This window comes from Coturnix japonica, chromosome 2, assembly GCF_001577835.2.
Source record: "Coturnix japonica isolate 7356 chromosome 2, Coturnix japonica 2.1, whole genome shotgun sequence".
Lineage (NCBI taxonomy): Eukaryota > Metazoa > Chordata > Aves > Galliformes > Phasianidae > Coturnix > Coturnix japonica.
In genome coordinates this window covers 109,024,072-109,041,944 of record NC_029517.1, presented here as the reverse complement: position 1 = coordinate 109,041,944, position 17,873 = coordinate 109,024,072, and the positions used below count along the sequence as shown (strand labels likewise).

Here is a 17,873-nt window from a genome sequence, read left to right as displayed (position 1 = left end):
TTCCTATTAATCTTGGGCACTCAAAACCAACAAGAATAGGGCAGAGATGGTCTACAAACAGAACTGTACCTGATACTAGAGAATATTCTTAGGGATCAAAGGCTGTTAAGATACATGCAGAATAAGTAGCTTTTACTCAGTACTCTGCATATACTTTTCCTTAAGGCAGAGACAAAAACATGATATTGCAAGGTCATTCCTATTTGCCATGCCTGAGCCCCAAAAGCAGTGTTGATTAGCAAATATCAAATAAATGAGCACAGAATCAAGTACTCATAATCCTATACTAATTTTGTTACAAAGAAGGAAGAATTATAAACAAGTAAAATCAAAGTATAAGCTAAGTAGTACAGGACAATTACACTAGAAATCTGTGTTCTACGTTAAGCAGCCTCTTCATATTCTGCTGCTATGGGCAATACCAGCAAATATATCTTCTTTTCTGATTCTTTTTCACTAGCTATCCCTAATAAGACTGTGCAGAAAGCCTTCAGGAGTTGTTAAATGTGAATATCCCTGAGGAAAGGAAACTACAATGTCCAGAACAATGTTGGCAACAATCAGAATTATGAAATGCCATCATGTTCTACAGTTCTTGCTTGATTTCTGTTGTTTCTTGCCCTACACCAGCACAGTTTGAATGCTGAGTTATTGACAGTTATTAAGTGTACTCAAATTTAGATCTCGAGATTGCTTCAGTCTTCAGATTTCAGCATGTGATGGAGCTTTTCTTGAATATATTCTATGTGGGTGGAAATGACAGAAGAGCAAGTTTAGCTTGCAGTGCTTGTTATCACATATCTATTTGTATTTTTTCTGCATCAGAATAAGATATGTTAAATGATTACAAACTCAATAATGCATACATTTGGGAAAGGTTAGTTAGTTTGCTTCTCATTTTCTTAGTGTCTATTTCACTTTACAACTCAATCAGGGACATACATGTACAGCTAGATCCCACAGGGAGTATGGTCAACTTATATCATTGTTCACCTACTCTTTTCATAGAGCTACATACAGTTTGAAAACGTTTTCTTGGATCAAGAACCCAATCTCAACAAAAGAACTGTAAAAGCAAAGGGTTCCGGTCTGCATACAGGTCGCTTAATCCACAATGAGCGAGTTCAAAACGTTGTCGCTATTATCAACATCGTGTCATAGATGGAATAAAGTCCCCATTCGCACACATAACTGAATCTCATTAGGATGATTCCCTGCAATTAGTTTGGCCTGCTCTAGAGTTGCTTGATCCCGATACATACTTAAGTAATCAAATATTTTATTTTTGGTCACTCTTAAACATGTTTATAAAACCAGATTATAGTTCTACTTGCTGGAGGATAACAGCTGAGGTTTAGAATGAAGTTGATACTCCTTTCTATCATGCTACAATGCAAACTGTTAACATTACAGGCCAAAGCCACTAATCTACAAAGGATTAATCTATAACACTGAACCACAAAGGCTGAGAGCTCTGACTTCTCACAAGGCAATCTGTTCTCTCAGCCTGTGGTCTCAGGCAACGATTACCTCGATCTCTACTCAGAGGCCGAGGCTGTAAGCACTCACACAGCCTGCAGGAACCAGTCACTGAAAGATCCAACTGGGAGACTGAGGCAGCATCTATTAAATTACAGTTTGCATAATTAGGCACGGTAAAGGCCACCTCATCTTCTGGAGAAAGACCTGTTAATTACTTCACTGTCTTCATTCTGCTGCCATTTCTTCTCCTGAAGGACAAGCTGACATTTACCTCTTTCTTTTCCCCCTGCACTTACATCAGCCTATTCCTCTTTCGGAAAAGGGGAGCAGAAGACATTGGTCCCAGTACTCAATTAGAAATATGCCCCTTGATATTTTTAAGCCCAAAACGTTGCTATAGGTTGAATAACCATTAATGTTTGATTAATTAAGGTTGCAGAAATTGAAGTATAATCTGATACAAAATTAATGCAAAGCGTTCTCAAGATACCAGTTTAATTATCTTTACTGGGGAATTTTCACCGGTGGAATCCTCATCAGATTCTACCAACACAGTAAAAATACTTAATTTCTCAAGAGAAGATGAAAATTTCCATTTTTAACTCCCAAATTTGTAAGAACACACACACGCTTTGGCCTTGAGCTTGATGATAACACTGCTATGTATTCTACTACTAATACCTATGCATAGTCTATATAATAAAGTCTTTCACCACTACCTGGGTAGTGCAGTACTGGAGGCAGAGTTATGATCTCCATTCTGAACTGGCACACAAGTAACAGACTTATGATTGCACTGAAAGGCTCTGAAACACAATCTTGTTTTAAAATCAAATTTTGAACCAGTTAATTAAAAAAAAAAAGAAAAAGCATTAAAAATTTCATCTGATACCATCTGAAAAAATGTACTTTTTGCAGTGGAGTTTCTTCACAGTATACTGACGTTATGAACTAAGAAAGACTTGGAATAGTATGAAGCAAATCACTCAGACATGTGGGTCCGGAGCACAGCACTGACCTTTGTCTCTGTCCCTTATGGAAACAAATAAATACATTAGAAAGGGGAGGGATACAAGAACAGACTGAGCTGGAACACCCAGAGGCCAAAGACAAAGACCTCTCATACTGAGTTCTGGCCACAGCAGTGAAAAACAAATAGTTTATAAATTTCTTTGTTGGTGTTGTGTGTTTTTAAAAGCTGTTTCTTAGAGCCTCTTTGTGAGAGTTTACTCATTTTAATTGCTGACGTTTTTTTCCCCTCGTTTCTTCATCTTGTGTTTCTCATGCCATTTTCAATAATTAATTTGAAAGATCCAGCCAGCATCCTCAGAGAGCAACTTATACAAGAGGTTTTCTTCATGCTACTATGTAGCACGCATCTGGCACAGCTGGTAGTCTTCTGTTTTCACAGCAGTTTTCATTTTATCTACTCCAAGGGAAGTAGGGAAGGTAATGCAATGCTAAACTGCCCTCTTGATCTTTAGGCAACATGCTGATGCCTGGAAGAATATTACCCTGTTGTACATGGAAAGAGGAGCTGCCTGGGAGAACAGCCTGTACTAAAGTTCAAGATGCAAAATGACAAATGAAACAAAGTTCATATTGTCCAACAGAAACAGAGGAGAAGGAACCAAGACATACAATGTAACCACAAGGGATTAATGAAGTGTAAAACATTCAAACCAGGCAAGCAAGTGATGAGTCATTTGGAAAGAAAGAAATGCCCAGTTTCGGTGTTTTAACAGTTTCATAGGTTTCTAGCGAGAAAGTGATAAGTTCGGTGGATTTAATACATGAAGCTACAATGAAGATAAAGCCAGATGGCTGAAAACAAATTCACAAAGGCTAAATGTAAACCTTTTCCCCCTGCTGTTTAGAGACCAGGAGCTGGAAAAAAATATCACAAACATGACAGGAAAAAGAAAGAAATTTAAAATGCATTTTTTCAGAACCTTTGTCAGCACACTCATGTAAAAGCTCTTTCCTAGCTTTTTATTAAACCAAGGGCTCCTGTAAAATAACTGCCAGGAGACTGCTCAGATCTTTTATTAACTTTGCCACATAGACAAACACTTGGGAAAAAATGCGGTCTGTATTACATAGAAAAAAAACCAAACATAAAAATCTCCACAATGTCACAGAAGCCTTTAAGATAGCTGAGAAACCTTTAAGATAGCTGAGGAGAATGTGTTATGTTTGTGCTGTCTTTGAACTCACCTAACAAGCTGTAGTAAGCCCTGCTAAAAGGATATTTAGAGTGCTGTAGATAAATTGGCTGTATTTAAACAATACCCTGACTACTTTGAAGAAATAACTCACATTTCTTTGAATGCATCAAAAGGTTCCCTTTGCTTTTCTTTTTTGCTGTGTGTGTGTGTATGTGCTGGGGGAGGGGGATCATGGAGGAGAAAATGTTAAGGGAACACTTACCAATATTGCAGAACATTGAATAGACTGAGTAAAAAAGGGAATGCCATTTATTACTGAGTACATATTCAACACACAGATTGCTTTGGTATTTAACGAGCAGATAAAAACCTCTTGTAAGTAATCCATTTTTAGAAATCCTTTAACAGTGAAGACAAAAGCAGCTGCTCAGTCTGGGTCAGCGCTGACCGAAACACTACCATGTACTTGTTGGAAGACATTTATCACACCTCTATGACAGGTACAAAAACATTCCAGTGAGTAAAACACGCTGTGAATGTCACATACCACATGCTCTGCTGCAACTGTTGGCCGCCATGTTGCCTGGCATTCAGAACTAACCAGCAAACCATGGCAGATCACTTAGTAGATGTGTGAGGGTTGGTAGACATCAAGGCAGGGAAAGCTTAAGTAGTCTGAGGACAAAGTCAAAATTATTTCATCTGATAATACAAAGCATCACATCAGAAGAGCACTCCAAGTAGCCAAGATTATGAAGGGCAAGTTGGCAAAGCCATTTCATCTCCCTTCCTCACGGCACCTAGCAGAATGTTTGGATGTTTGAGATAAGTTTCACATGTGCACTCTTCCTTCATCTCAGGGTAGATGAGAAAGCACAACATCTTCCAAGCAAGAATGGGAATAGGAATATTGCCAAAACAGGTATTTTTATTAGAAAGCCAGCAAAGAAAAAGGCAGCAGTACTGCTCAGTACAGTAGTAGCAATAGTGTGACTTCTATCATTTGGAGATGATAGAAACTCTTAAAAAAAAGTTTGCTTGTAGAAAAATGCAGCGGAACATGCTACAAAACAGTAAACAAGATTCCAGTTATGTTACAATTGCACACTCCACAAGTACTGTGCAGATTTGTCATGATTAAATCTTAGGATGAGAACTAGGCACTCCCATTCCATCTACACCATCCCAGTTTCCATGAGGGGGGGAGGGGGGAGGGGGGTGTGAAAAAGGTTGTTCAAGTAGGTGTGTTGCAGATGATTCAAGTACAAACACTCAGCTGGGTATTTCAGAACTTATGTCAGTCTTGTGCTCAGAGATGTAAAGATTTTCAGATGATGAAGGATCCTTTATGAGTAACTAGTTAATGTTAGATATAGCAGTGTGCAGCTTTTCCCACACGAAACCAAGCAAGTAGCTAAAAAAGCCAGGATGTACTTCAGCTGTATTCAGAGATCTTGAGATAGGCGGAAAGTCATGGATAGCAGTCTATGTTTTTGGCTATGGCTCTTTTTCAGAGAAAGAGTTGACAAAAGCTAAAGATGTACTGAAATCCCTGGCAACAGTTCAACAGTCTAATATGAAACTGTCTCGTGTTCAGTGTTCACAGACATGGCTTAAATTAAAATGAAGATTACAAGGTTGACTCCCGTTCCATACAAACAAAAACTGAGCAACTAAACCTGTCTCCAAGGATGCCTAGAAACAATGAGGTACTCATACACTCCCAAGGCTCAAAGAATGCACGGTGCTCAGTGAGTGGCTCAGATCACACAACCATGCTAGCAGAGGAAAACTGGTCAGATCTGCGGCACTCTCCTTGCTCTAGAGAGAAATTAATGCAACATGCCACAGGAAGACATGGTCATTTGGATACTGATCCCCAAACTGATTTGTAAAATAACATGCCACCAAGGAAATACCAACTACAGACTCAGAAAACCTCTTTCACTGACAAATTCAGTAAAGAATACGTTGGTGAGATTTGGCAAAGGAGTATCAATGTCTGATTTAGCCAGACCAAAAAAGAGAAAGGAAGGGGGAAATAACAATGAAGAGTGGACCTGGAGAATCTAGCCAACCTACACAAAATACACTGGCGTAGTGAGCTGTCCCACTAAAGCAAGTACTTAAGAAGCAGAGCTGCAGACTGTAATGGATAAACACCCTTCAAAAATTGCTTACATGAAGCACAGAAGTGACAGGAAAGAGAATTTTCTGTGCAGAAGGAAACAGCATGGCCCAGTGTGCTGCAGCAGCCATCAGACATCAGTGCCTTTTCCTAGAGATTAGCATAAATAACTCCCTGCTCTGCAGTTCTACTCACAATACATCTGTAGGAAAACAGTGTTTAAGCCACACTTTTCATTCCGTACTTGTCAATGAAAATGGAAGGGCTATTAAGTGCTTTGAAGTCTTCCACGATCAGAAGTGCAGCACAAATAATACAATTCTCCAAAATCTCAGAGAGGGAAAGGAAAATAAATCATTCTTGCTCTCTGGTTTGTATGGCAATTATGTAAATGCGAAGAACATAAAATTGAAAAGTACCCACTTCTAGAAAGACAATTAGTGCCTAACCCAAGTATCTTCATGCAGCTCCTTCCTTCAGCACTAATGAAATCATTCCCCATTATTAGCTGTCTGTATATTAAAAGCTTATTGCGATATCTATATATAATGAATATAGAAGCATTAGTGAGGAAGTGATGTCACATGCTTTTAATTCCTTACACACAGTATCTGTGCTCCTCTGGATGTGTGGCTATCATGTTTGTGTTCTATAAATACCCTTGCTGTGTGTGTGAACTGCGGGTTGGTGTGATACTTTCTGTGGAGTTTGTGCGTCTCTTTTTCACCATATATCAGTGTTCGTGCTTCTGTGAAACTCAACAGAACGCTGCCATAGCCCCGCACAAGCCTTATAGCATCACACTTGCTATAGCTGCAACAACGTAACACCAAAAGGACATGCAGGGTTGGCAATGTTCTTTTTGCATGCTTTCAATCAAAGTGAATGACAATGGCATTACATAAACCTTTACTGCCTTGTAATATTGTAGCTGCCATTCAACAGATCAACACTTGAAATCGACACACGAAAGAATTACTCAAGAAATCCTCCAGCTGTTCAGATAATTCAGGGCACTCCTTGCTCAGGATCAATATTCTGCTTGGAAAAAGTTTGGTGTTGGTCTAAGAAATGAAAGGAAATATAGGCAGCCTATACATAAGCAAGTATATGATGAAACGTGCTTATCTCACTGACAGAAAGCTCTGGTGTCCTCAGGCTTTTAAGGCATGCTGTAATCAATATTGATAAGCCTTGTCTCTTCCTCAAGTTACACAGCTTCTATGCTCACGCGTGCTCCATTCACATCTTTTATCACGTTTTAACACCATGAGACTCTATAAATAACAGTTAATTAAAACACAGAAGTCTATTTTTGGGCTGTTTTACATTATGTCTGGCTTTTAGAGTATGATTCTTTTTTTTCCCGCATGCTCCAATTCTTATACACGAGTGGATCCTTCCCATTCATTTCTGGATCACCACGTCTATACTCACACGATAGCCCAGCTCCATAACCTGCCATCATCCCCCTATTACAACAGATCTAATGAAATCACCTAGTAAGACACAGAAAAGGAACAGCTGTTTAACATTTTCCACATCAGGGCAATTGAAACGGTCCCTAATTTAACAATCAGGTAACAAATTTAAGGCAAAATGGAGACTTGCTTCCTTAAACTCCACATACACCAACTCATATTGATGCCAAAGTACATCATGGAGGCTGAGAATGTGAATCTGAGTAACTGAACACACTCAGTGCGGACATTATTTCTCCTGAAATTAAATTGTAGTGGAAACATCACTAGAGCTCACAAAAAATATTCATCAATGGTACCAAGTGCTTGAAGACTCCATCAAAAAATTATTACTTAATACATAATGGAGAAGTAATTCATATATTACTTCTCCATCTATTCTTTACTGAAAGCTTGCCAGCAGCCTTACTCCAATAGCAGATTCTGTTATTACAGGTTAGCTTTGTACTAATATGCTACAAAATCTCTTTCAGAAAAGTTAGAGAATCACAGAATCACAGAATTATCAAGGTTGGAAAAGACCTAGAAGATCATCCAGTCCAACCATTACCAATACTTCCCGGCTAAATCATATTCCTCAACACAACATCCAAACGTTTCTTGAACACCCCCATGGTCGGTGACTCCACCACCTCCCTGGGCAGTGCATTCCAATGCCTGACTACCCTTTCTGAGAAGTAATACTTCCTAATGTCCAGCCTGAATCTCCCCTGGCACAGCTTAAAACCATTCCCTATAGTTCTATCACTGATTATACGAGAGAAGAGGCCAACCCCCAGCTCACTACAACCTCCCTTCAGGAAGTTATAGAGAGCGATAAGGTCTCCCCTGAGCCTCCTCTTCTCCAGGCTGAACAATCCCAGCTCCCTCAGCCGCTTCTCATAAGGCCTGTGCTCCAGAGCACGTTCATCTTAGACAGCCTGAGCAGACAAATGATAGTCAACATTGTAGGGCAAACAATAACTTTATTCGCTCAGAGCAAATAAACTCAGGAGATCCTATAAGTTTTTGCTCAACGTATATAAAACACATCATTCCTTTTTCTGCTACATATCTTTTTTTTTTTTTCCAGTGTGTAGCAGTACTTTCTTGGAATTCACAAGAAACACACAAACACCAAGAACATACTGTGCCTTAAGCAAGAACTTCAAAAAGCTTAAGAGCAGCACAGTCTGTTTACTCTGATCACCTTTTAAAGTTCACATCCCAGCGAAGTGCGCTGCTTTAACATCAAGAATTGTTGTTTTCCCTCTTGTGGATAGATGATTTTAAAGTAAAAAAACACATGGAAAGCATTTCTAATTTCTAGTTTGATCAGACTGTACCAAAGCAAACAAACAAACACCAAAACAACAAACTAACAGAAAAACAACAGAAAAAGCTCACAAGTCTAGAGTTAGGAGAATTACATACTAGGCAGACCTCTAGAAACTCTTCGAAAGCGAAGCTGAGAATTCAAGTCGCTCTTCAGATTGGACAAAAAACCCACAGAATTGATAAAACATGTACTTAGATTAATTCAATTTAGTCAGTTTGGAACAGGCTTTTCCATGAAAAAGTAAATGAATAACAAATAAATACATCAGGAGATGCTCTTGATCAAGGCATAACTTCTAAGGTTATTCACTTTTCCTTGCCATAAAGTGCAATAGCTCAGCTCTTGAGTCTTGGCACAAGGGAGTTCAAAGCAACTGAGGTCAAGACAGAGCACTGAGAACTGGTGTAATCACGTTTTGTGGTTCTTTGGGTTGATCAGGTATCCAAACAGCTGCAGCCATTTTCACACAACGCCTTGTACACAACTCAATGACATGTTTGTGAGAACACTGAAGACCACAGCTTTGACTCTCCTACAAAGATGGCCTCTTTCCTACCTATGAACAATCAACGGATTGAACAAAGATGTTGAACATGAAGCAATTTAAGGCTGCTACCGAAGTAATAATATCCTTTACCAATATGATCCACAGTATTTTAAGTGAGGTTTAACACGTACTATAAACAGTCTCATGGAAGGACCATTAATAAGCATCTGTGCTATTTTAAAACAACAGGTGGTGAGATCGTTTCACCACAGTTATGTGCTCACCATATGTGTAAATGGAAATTCTGTAGGAGGTAGAAGGCAAACGAGAGAATAGTTAGCAAATATATATATATAATTATATAGATATATTAAGATATACATGATCTCATTAAAGCTGCAGCACATTTTACAGGCTAACTAACAGCTGCCAGGATAACTTCAATGTATTTTGGAGTCATTTGGGATAGTTTCTGGAACAAAGATATGACAGAAAAGCAGTCAAAGACTGTATGTTGGGGTTAGACCTATTTGTCTATCACTTCTGATGAATCACTGGGGCACTAGTGCAGAAAACAATGCACAGCTGTTCAAAACACCAACTACATACATTGAAATACTTCTGAAACAGGATAAGTTAAACTGCTCGTGAAACCTGAAAAGCCAAAGAACAGTTAAAATAGCCAATTTTAACACTCAGCTTAATAATGATTAGAAAACAAATTCTACCAGAGAGAACTACACATGGGAGGCCATGGGAGTTCTTCCCCTGGTAGGACAAAAGAGCCCTTTAAAATTGATTCACTAAAAGAAAAAAAGATAGAAATACCCTGGAATCATTTTACTACCACAGAAATGCAATTAAACTAGAAACGCAGCGTACTGTCAGTATGCTAAGGAGCACAAAGAACACTATTGTATCCTATCGGATATACAATAAGAATTAAGAAAAAGCCTGTTTGATCTGGAATTTGCCCAGGATATTTGCACCAACCCTCCCATATGAGATTCCACTTTGCTACTTTTCACACTGAAACATTTGTATGTAAACACATGGGTATTCTATGGAATCATACAGTTCTTGCCCTACAATGTCTTCTCCATTTCAACACTATTTTAATCGATACATTCTGTAACAGTATAAACCACAAGACTTTCTTGACACTAGTCTCTCAATGTATCATGAAACTGATGTGAATTTGTTCATGTTTGTGTTGTCTCTCTTCATCAAATTGCTTTCCCCAAAAGCATACATGAGCTGTCTTCTTATACCTCCATACTTGTGTGCCCCGGTGGTGCAGTGATAGGAATGCCGCGTTGCAACACCAGAGGGCCCGGGTTCGAATCCCCCCTGTGGCGCAAGTGGTAGAAGTGCTGCTCTGCTACACAGAGGCTCAAATCCCGGGGGTTGGACTCAATGATCTCTAAGGTCCCTTCCAACCCGCACAAGACTGTGATATTGTGATACTTCAGATATTAAATCTGTGTGCTTAGAATCTGGATTGTGAAGTGCCGTTGTATTATCCACAAACATTTAGCAGGTGTTAACAAATGTCAGTGTTTGCAATTTTTTCTACATGGAGGACTTTAATTACACCCCGTTGTTTCACACTCACTTCCACATCAGACTCCATTGTGTGAGACTGCCCCTCTGCTGCCATCTGTCATACAATAACAAAGTATAGCGGGATACTGGAGGAAAGGTTCAGCCTCTACTGACAGTCGCCTCTGATATCATGGGCCGACATAGTAAAGTAGAAGGCATTACTTTTGGAGCAGCCTCCAGATTAGGGATGAACAAAACTTACTTCTAGCAACTGTTACTTCTGCATTTGACTGACTACTCACATAAAGACTTTGTACTGGCCACAATTAAAGAGTCTAACAGAGGGTTCACTTGGGTAGTAAGAGACTAGATATAAGTTGATGGCTGGCATTTAGTTCCCAAGTGAAAGATTTCCTCACCTGGAAGTACCAGTTACATAAAGGGCATCATTTGAAAGCATTTAAACATTTTTTGTTACGGAGACAGTAAGCTAAAATACTGTTTGCTTATCTCAAGTGTGTGCATGTGAGTGTAAAAAAAGATATCTGTCTATTCATGTTCTATTGCAGTCTCTTTTTATCCTAGACTGTAAGGAATTCTTAGTTTGGGGAAAATACACCAACTCCAAGCCTTGTAACAACATTACTCCAGAAGGAAAGCTCTCCCATTAAGAGAAATTTATTAACTAAACCTTCATTTCAGCCTTGCAAAGGATTACAAGGAAATCAAACTGCCATTCTTTCAAGTGCATTCAGGGTTACTGGGTTTTCCAGTTTGGTCTCCTACAGAAACAAGCTTCATGCAAACCTATCAGTCTGATCCCTAGTCATAAATTTGGTTTAACGAACCTGTTGGTATAAAGGCTGGCTGTGGCTTAGAAAACTGAAAGATAATTAAGCTCCTACAAATTCACAGAACTAATTTAGATGAAGAAATTTAAACTAGCAGAGCCCCAGAGAAAAAGGCAACTAAGTCTCAGCTGCTACCCAGTCTGTCCAGCATCAACCAGCTGGCCAAGTGGTTCTTGCCCTTCTGCCAGGCAGCAGGGCTCCTGCCCCAGATTAACCGCAACACAGATTGTTTTCTTTGCTTGGCAGAGGGATGGAAGTTATTGTAACAGAAGGTAGAAGAGGAGTTCAGTAAGAGAAATGGATTTACAACAGTGACAGTGTTCAACTAGATTAACTAAATACACTGATCATTATCCACACATTTTTTCCCCTGTCTACGGACACGTGCACCCTTCCATTTGACATGATTACACCATCTGTCTTTGATGCACACATAAGATAAAAACAGAAGCAATTCGAGTTTTCAGCATCAAACCAACCAGATGTTCTATGGTAACAACTCTTCATCAACCACTCCTCCCTCCCTGCCTCCATGTTATTTTAGAAAGCGTCAACATTCTTTTGAATCATTATTTACATTTGCGAGGAAGCACAAACAGCTATATTTACTCTGCTAATGTTTTGCCAACACTAGCAAGAACTCGTACCACTCCACATTTACAGCAACAGAACGGGAAGCCATTACTTGATGCTTTATTCAAGAAAGGAATGGACTCAATATAGAATGGGTGGACTAATACGAGAAGTAATAACCAAACACAGAATCACAGAATGACCTGGGTTGAAAGGAACCTCAAGGATCATGTAGTTCCAACCCCCCTGCCTGGCAGGGCCACCAAACATACACATTTACTAGATCAGGCTGCCCAGGGCCCCATCCAACCTGGTCTTGAATACCTCCAAGGACGGGGCATCCACAACCTCCCTGGGCAGCCTGTTCCAGGGCCTAACCACTCTCCTAGTGAAGAACTTCCCCCTAACATCCAACCTAAATCTTCCCTCTTTTAACTTAAAACCATTTCCCCGTGTCCTGCTATTGTCAGCCCTTTCAAAGACTTTACTCGCCTCCTGGGTGTAGGTTCCCTTCAGGTACTGAAAGGCTTCAATGAGGCCACCCCAAACAAATAAAAACAACCACAGATGCATGATAACTCAAGCTCTTAATTGTTTTACATGAAAAAAGTAAATGTTTGGTAGGTGACAGATATAGGTGTGATGGAATGGGATATTACTTTCCCTGGTTTAAAAGGTATACAGTGGATGCACCATGGCGTGCTTAAATAGGGTTTATATGGGGCCACAGTTAGTGACTAGAATAACTTGCATGGGACATACTTAACGATTGATCTACAGAGGGTAAAAATCCATCTGTTGAACTCATTTCTGACACCGCAGTTTACCAGCCATTCTCAGTTTCTCCCTTGTGAAGCCTCGGTTGTCTTTTATATGCATTTCCTCTCTCTGTAATCATCAGCCTTCTGCCTACCCAGCAACAGTGCTGAGGCAAACAGATGCATTTAAACATCTTCCCAGAAATAATAGCAACAGATCAAGCAACTGCCTGTTACCTCCGTATGTATTAATTTTATCACCATGCCCAGGGCCTTCAGCCACAACTGAGGAACCACAGCTATCACTATTACACGAGCTGCTCAATAAGCACGCAGGATAACGGGATCCTTTACAAGCGTGCAAGTAAATAGATGCCCAATAAAACAACGTTCAGGTTCTAGTATCCAGTCTCTACTTTTCAGTAAAGAAAAATAAAAATCTTATCCTTCCCTCACTACAGGCACAATCACTATTTTCACTTAAAAACTGGAGCATGCATATCCAGCCATTATCCACTGCTCCATGCAGACAGAGCTCACTCTAACGATCCACCTACACATGCCATCCCCAGCCTCCTATACTGACATGCCATCTTTGGAGCAACCTTTTCCAGAGCAGAAGAAAGAACAAAACAAAACAAAACACACCAAACAGATTCAGGCCAAGCAAGTGCTGCTCCTTTCCTGCTCTGATCTGAAGGAGTGCTCAGGTAATATACTTCTGTGTGCATTCCACAAGGAAGGTGCAAGGCCATCGACTGAGCTACACTGCTGCAAGTGCTCTCATTTTTTTACTCAGAATTATAGAATTGTTCAGGTCAGAAAAGACCTTAAAGATCATCAAGTCTAACCACAGCAATACAACCCTAACTCTAACAACCCTCTGCTAAATTGTGTCCCTGAACAGCACATCCAAATGGTTTTTAAACACATCCAGGGATGGAGACTCAACCACTTCCCTGGGGAGCCTATTCCAGTGCTTAACAACCCTTTCTGCAAAGAAGTTTTTCCTGATATCCAACCTAAACTTACCCAGGCACAACTTGAGGCCATTTCCCCTCGTCCTGTCACCAGTAAGAAGAGACCAACTCTGCTCTCCCTGTAAGCACCTTTCAGGTATTGGAAGAGGTTTCCCCTTAGCCTCCTCTTCCCCAAAGTAACCAGCCTCGGTTCCTTCAGCCTCTCCTCACTGGGCATATCCTTCAAGCCCTTCACAAACCTTACTGCCCTTCTTAGGATCTTCTCCAGCACCTCAATACCCTTTCTGTACAGAGGTGCCCAAAACTGAACATGGTACTCGAGGTGAGACCTCACCATGGCAAAGCAACTTGCTGATTTTTCTGTTTACTAAACAAAGGCATTTACGTGCCACTGGTATTTTTGTTTCAAACCACGCGTTAGCTGATGGAAACTGAAAAATGGAGAGAGCACAGAACCATTTCGATAAAAGATCTGGGGTTCCAGCTCCCCATTCATTTCAATTTCCTGCAAAGCGACTTCCAAATCCAGGTCGGTCAATGACACGATGGGCTCCGCAGCCCTCCTACCCCCAAGATGTCTCCCCTCCACCTGCACAGCAACGCCGAGCCCGCAGCGCGGCCCTGCACCTGTCGCAGCCCCACGGCCGGCAAAAGAACCCTCGGCAGACCGAGCAGCGGGCAGGGAGCTGGCAGCGGGCCGCAGCCCGGCGGCGAAAGATAAAACGCAGCGCCGAAGCGCTTCGTCGGGTGGCCCCGTTGCTGTAAGAGAAGGAAGATGGGAGCGGCGGCTCCGTTGCCGTGCGCGGGCCGCAGCTTTCCTCGCACAGGAACGCTCGGAGGAGCCTTGAAGCCCGCAGTGCCGAACCGCAGCCGCTCCGCCGTGCAGCGCTCGCCCCCGGCAGTCCCCGCTCACCTTCCCAGCGGCCGGTTCAGCGCATCTTCCTCCCTCCCGCCCTTCTTCCCCTCCCGGAGCCGCGGGCCCGTCGGCACCGTGCCCGACGCTGCTCCTCCCTCAACTAACGACAGCTCCCACGAACGCTTCACCCCCACATCGCTCCGGCAGCTGCTGCTCCTAAATTCACGGCGCTCCGGCGGCATGAAGTCATCCTCCCCGCCCCCTCCCCGGGCCGCCTCACTCCTCTCCCGTCACGGAGGGGGAGGCCGCCCCCCGTTCCGCCGGCCGCGCTTAACAAGTCCTTCCCACTCCCTCCCACCCGAGGGACAGCGCTCCCTCCATGCTGCGAGCGCCACGATGTATGGCGGCATGCGGGAAAGCGGCATGTCCCCCCACGCGGGTGACGGGCTGCGGCCGGGGGTCCCACCCCAGGCCCGGAGCTCGATGGGCCGCTCCGCCCCGCTCCTGCCCGCCCCTCGCGGGAGTCCCTCAGCGCGGCCCCCGCGCTCCTCCCCGTGGCTTGGCCGCACCGTACCGGCGAAACGCGGGGTCCCGGAGCCGAGGGGCGGCCTCCCGCGGGGAGAGCGGTGCTGTTCGGTGTTCGCTATTCGGAAGGAAATCCCGCTGTAATTCGTGCCTGTGTGTGGGCGACCGGCTCCCCCCGCTCCTCCCGCCGCCTCGGGGCGCGCAGGCGCTGCGTGGCTGTGCCCCCAAATGCGGCTGTGCCCCTAAATGCGGCTGTGCCCCCAAATGCGGCTGGTGTTCCCTGTGTCGGGGGCTCCCGCTCTGTGCCTGTGGGATGAAAAAGGGCATTGCATCAAGGTCACCGGGACGCGGGGGTGTCCTGATATTTTTAATAGCCGCCAGTGGGCAGCGAGGCTATTTTTGTTATTTATAGATTGCTGTGTGTGTGTGTGTGTGTGACCCATTGGTGAGGAAGGCTGTCACAACTCGCTCCTGTGTACAGGGTGAGTGCAGCTGTGTTGCTGCACAAATAACACTGGGCAGCCCTGGCTGGGCTTGTGGCCAAGACACCCTGGTCCCAGAGCTTTTTGTGTTCCGTAAGCAAAGCAAATATGGAGAAATTGTCATGGAACAGCTCCCAAAAACATGATGCTTGTGAGCACAGGTGTCCACAGGGCACTTTTCTTCTGTGGAGCAGGTGGGATGAGTTGGGAACACCACAGGTTTTGTGCTGGTGAAGTCTGAAGCAGGAGCATTGCTCCTATTGCAGCCTTGGACTGCTGGGAAGGACTCCATCCTTAGGTTGGATTTAGGGGGAAGTTCTTTACTAGGAGAGTGGTTAGGTCCTGGAACAGGCTGCCCAGGGAGGTTGTGGATGCCCTGTCCTTGGAGGTGTTCAAGGCCAGGTTGGACGGGGCCCTGGGCAACCTGATCTAGTAAAGGTGTATGTTTGGTGGCCCTGCCAGGCAAGGGGGTTGGAACTACATGATCCTTGAGGTCCCTTCCAACCCGGGTCATTCTGTGATTCTGTGTGATTCTGAGATTCTGTGGGAAGGTCCTCTATAGTGGCACAGGAAAGCAGGGTGGGGGAGAAGAGCCTTGCTAAAATAAGGACGTTCATCTCTGTCTCTCAGGTGGAACAGAAGAACTAAAAGCCTGAATTCCCCTTTGGAATTTCCCCTTGTCTGTTTTTAGCACAGTTATGGAAAGGCTTCAAACTGTGCCATTATCTTTGATTCCCCGTGCCTGTGCAGTTCCACAGTTGCACTAATTTGGAGCTGCTCCTGTTTACTCCCTGCCTTACTATTACATTGATTGCTGTTGCAGATCTGAGCGTGCTGAGCTGGCTGCTTATCAACACTGATGCTTAATCTCTGTTTACAGTTTGTTGGGTTACATGATTAAGCTCATCAGGCACGCAGAGGAGCCCAGGGGCATATGGGCAGGCAGGGCTGTCCCAGGGGGAATGCCCAGCCGCACAAGCAAGCCATAAGGTCTCTAGGTCACCTCATAGGCTGGTGGGTTTACTGCCTGGGGGAGTAGGGTATGATAAAGGATGCATCATAGGAAGAGCATTTGGGGATTGTATGAGGTTTGTTGTGGTGTGTTTGGAGACAGAGAGCGGGGCAGGATTACACTGCTCATACCATCTCTCTTTGCATGAGTGTTTGTGTCTCTGTTATCTATGAGACTGACCACGTGTGTATTTATATTTAGTTGTGTATACATACAAAGCGTTTGTTTTTGCCGGTTTGGAGTACATGCTCATACTTGCTACTGGCTGGACCTCAGAACGTGAAGGTGTGGCAGCATTGCTTCTGCTGGGCTGCTGGATTCAGCAACTAATATCCTAAATGATTGATTTTCTAGGATCACTATTTCTCTGATATCACTGCAACACAGAGTCAAGTCTCAGTGCTCCTGGCCCAAGGACATTAATTCTTTTCCTCACTGTAACAAGAAAAGAGAATGCATATAGGGCAAACACCTACAAAATTTGAGTTACTGAAAAGTATATTGGTGATATTCAGAGAGCTTGTGCTAAGAGAGTATGATATTGGATGCACTAATATTATTATCATATTAGATTTACTTATCGTGGACTCAAGTGAATATACAAATCCATAAATGATCAGAAACTAATCATTTCAGCTTTAAAAGGATAGTCTGCAGTAAAGAAGAAACTAGTTGAAAAGCTCAGTGTGAGCAGAGGTTGGCTTTATTTATTTATTTTAATTGGGAAGAACATTGATAAGGAATAACTCCAGACAACTGCAAATAGGATGTGTGTAGCCTTAATTTCTTTCACTGCCCTGACACAAATTTAAGATTATATAAGGCCTTAATCCTTACTTTTTTTCCACAGTCGTTCCTTTACACCTGTTTGTCTTGGTGATCTGAGGAACCTCTTTAAGGGTGAAGTTAGTGAGTGCAGAAGCTTATTGCTGTGCTTGATACTTAGCAGAACTTGGCCCAAAAGAATGTACTCTCCACTCTTCAGTTTGCAGTGCTGCTGAGAGAATTCTACAACATACGTAAGACCTTTAATAATTAAAAATTACTACAGCACCTAAAGTGCCTAACAGGGAGGAAAGGAACAAAGACCATGAGAGCTGCCAAACAGCAGAAACGTGTGGAGTGTTCCTGTATACTCTAGATTATCATTCAATGACAAGCTGTTGAAATCAGCCAAGAAATGAGAGGACCCCATCAGTTTGACCAGAAAGTGCAACTATTTCTGAC

At 42.8% G+C, this 17,873-nt stretch overlaps 1 protein-coding gene across 2 annotated transcripts in view; it reads right to left on the bottom strand.

Moving 5' to 3' along the window:
- Nucleotides 1-15,304, bottom strand: part of PKIA (cAMP-dependent protein kinase inhibitor alpha) — a 35,405-nt gene extending 20,101 nt beyond the window's left edge. Inside the window, exon 1 of one of the 2 annotated variants that reach the window (XM_015855875.2) lies at nt 15,202-15,304. The gene's annotated coding sequence lies outside the window, so the exon portion shown is untranslated. Of the gene's footprint in view, nt 1-14,684; nt 14,810-15,201 lie in introns of those variants that run through there. The other variant, XM_015855873.2, reaches the window with a different exon arrangement.
- Between the last annotated feature and the right edge of the window lie 2,569 nt (nt 15,305-17,873).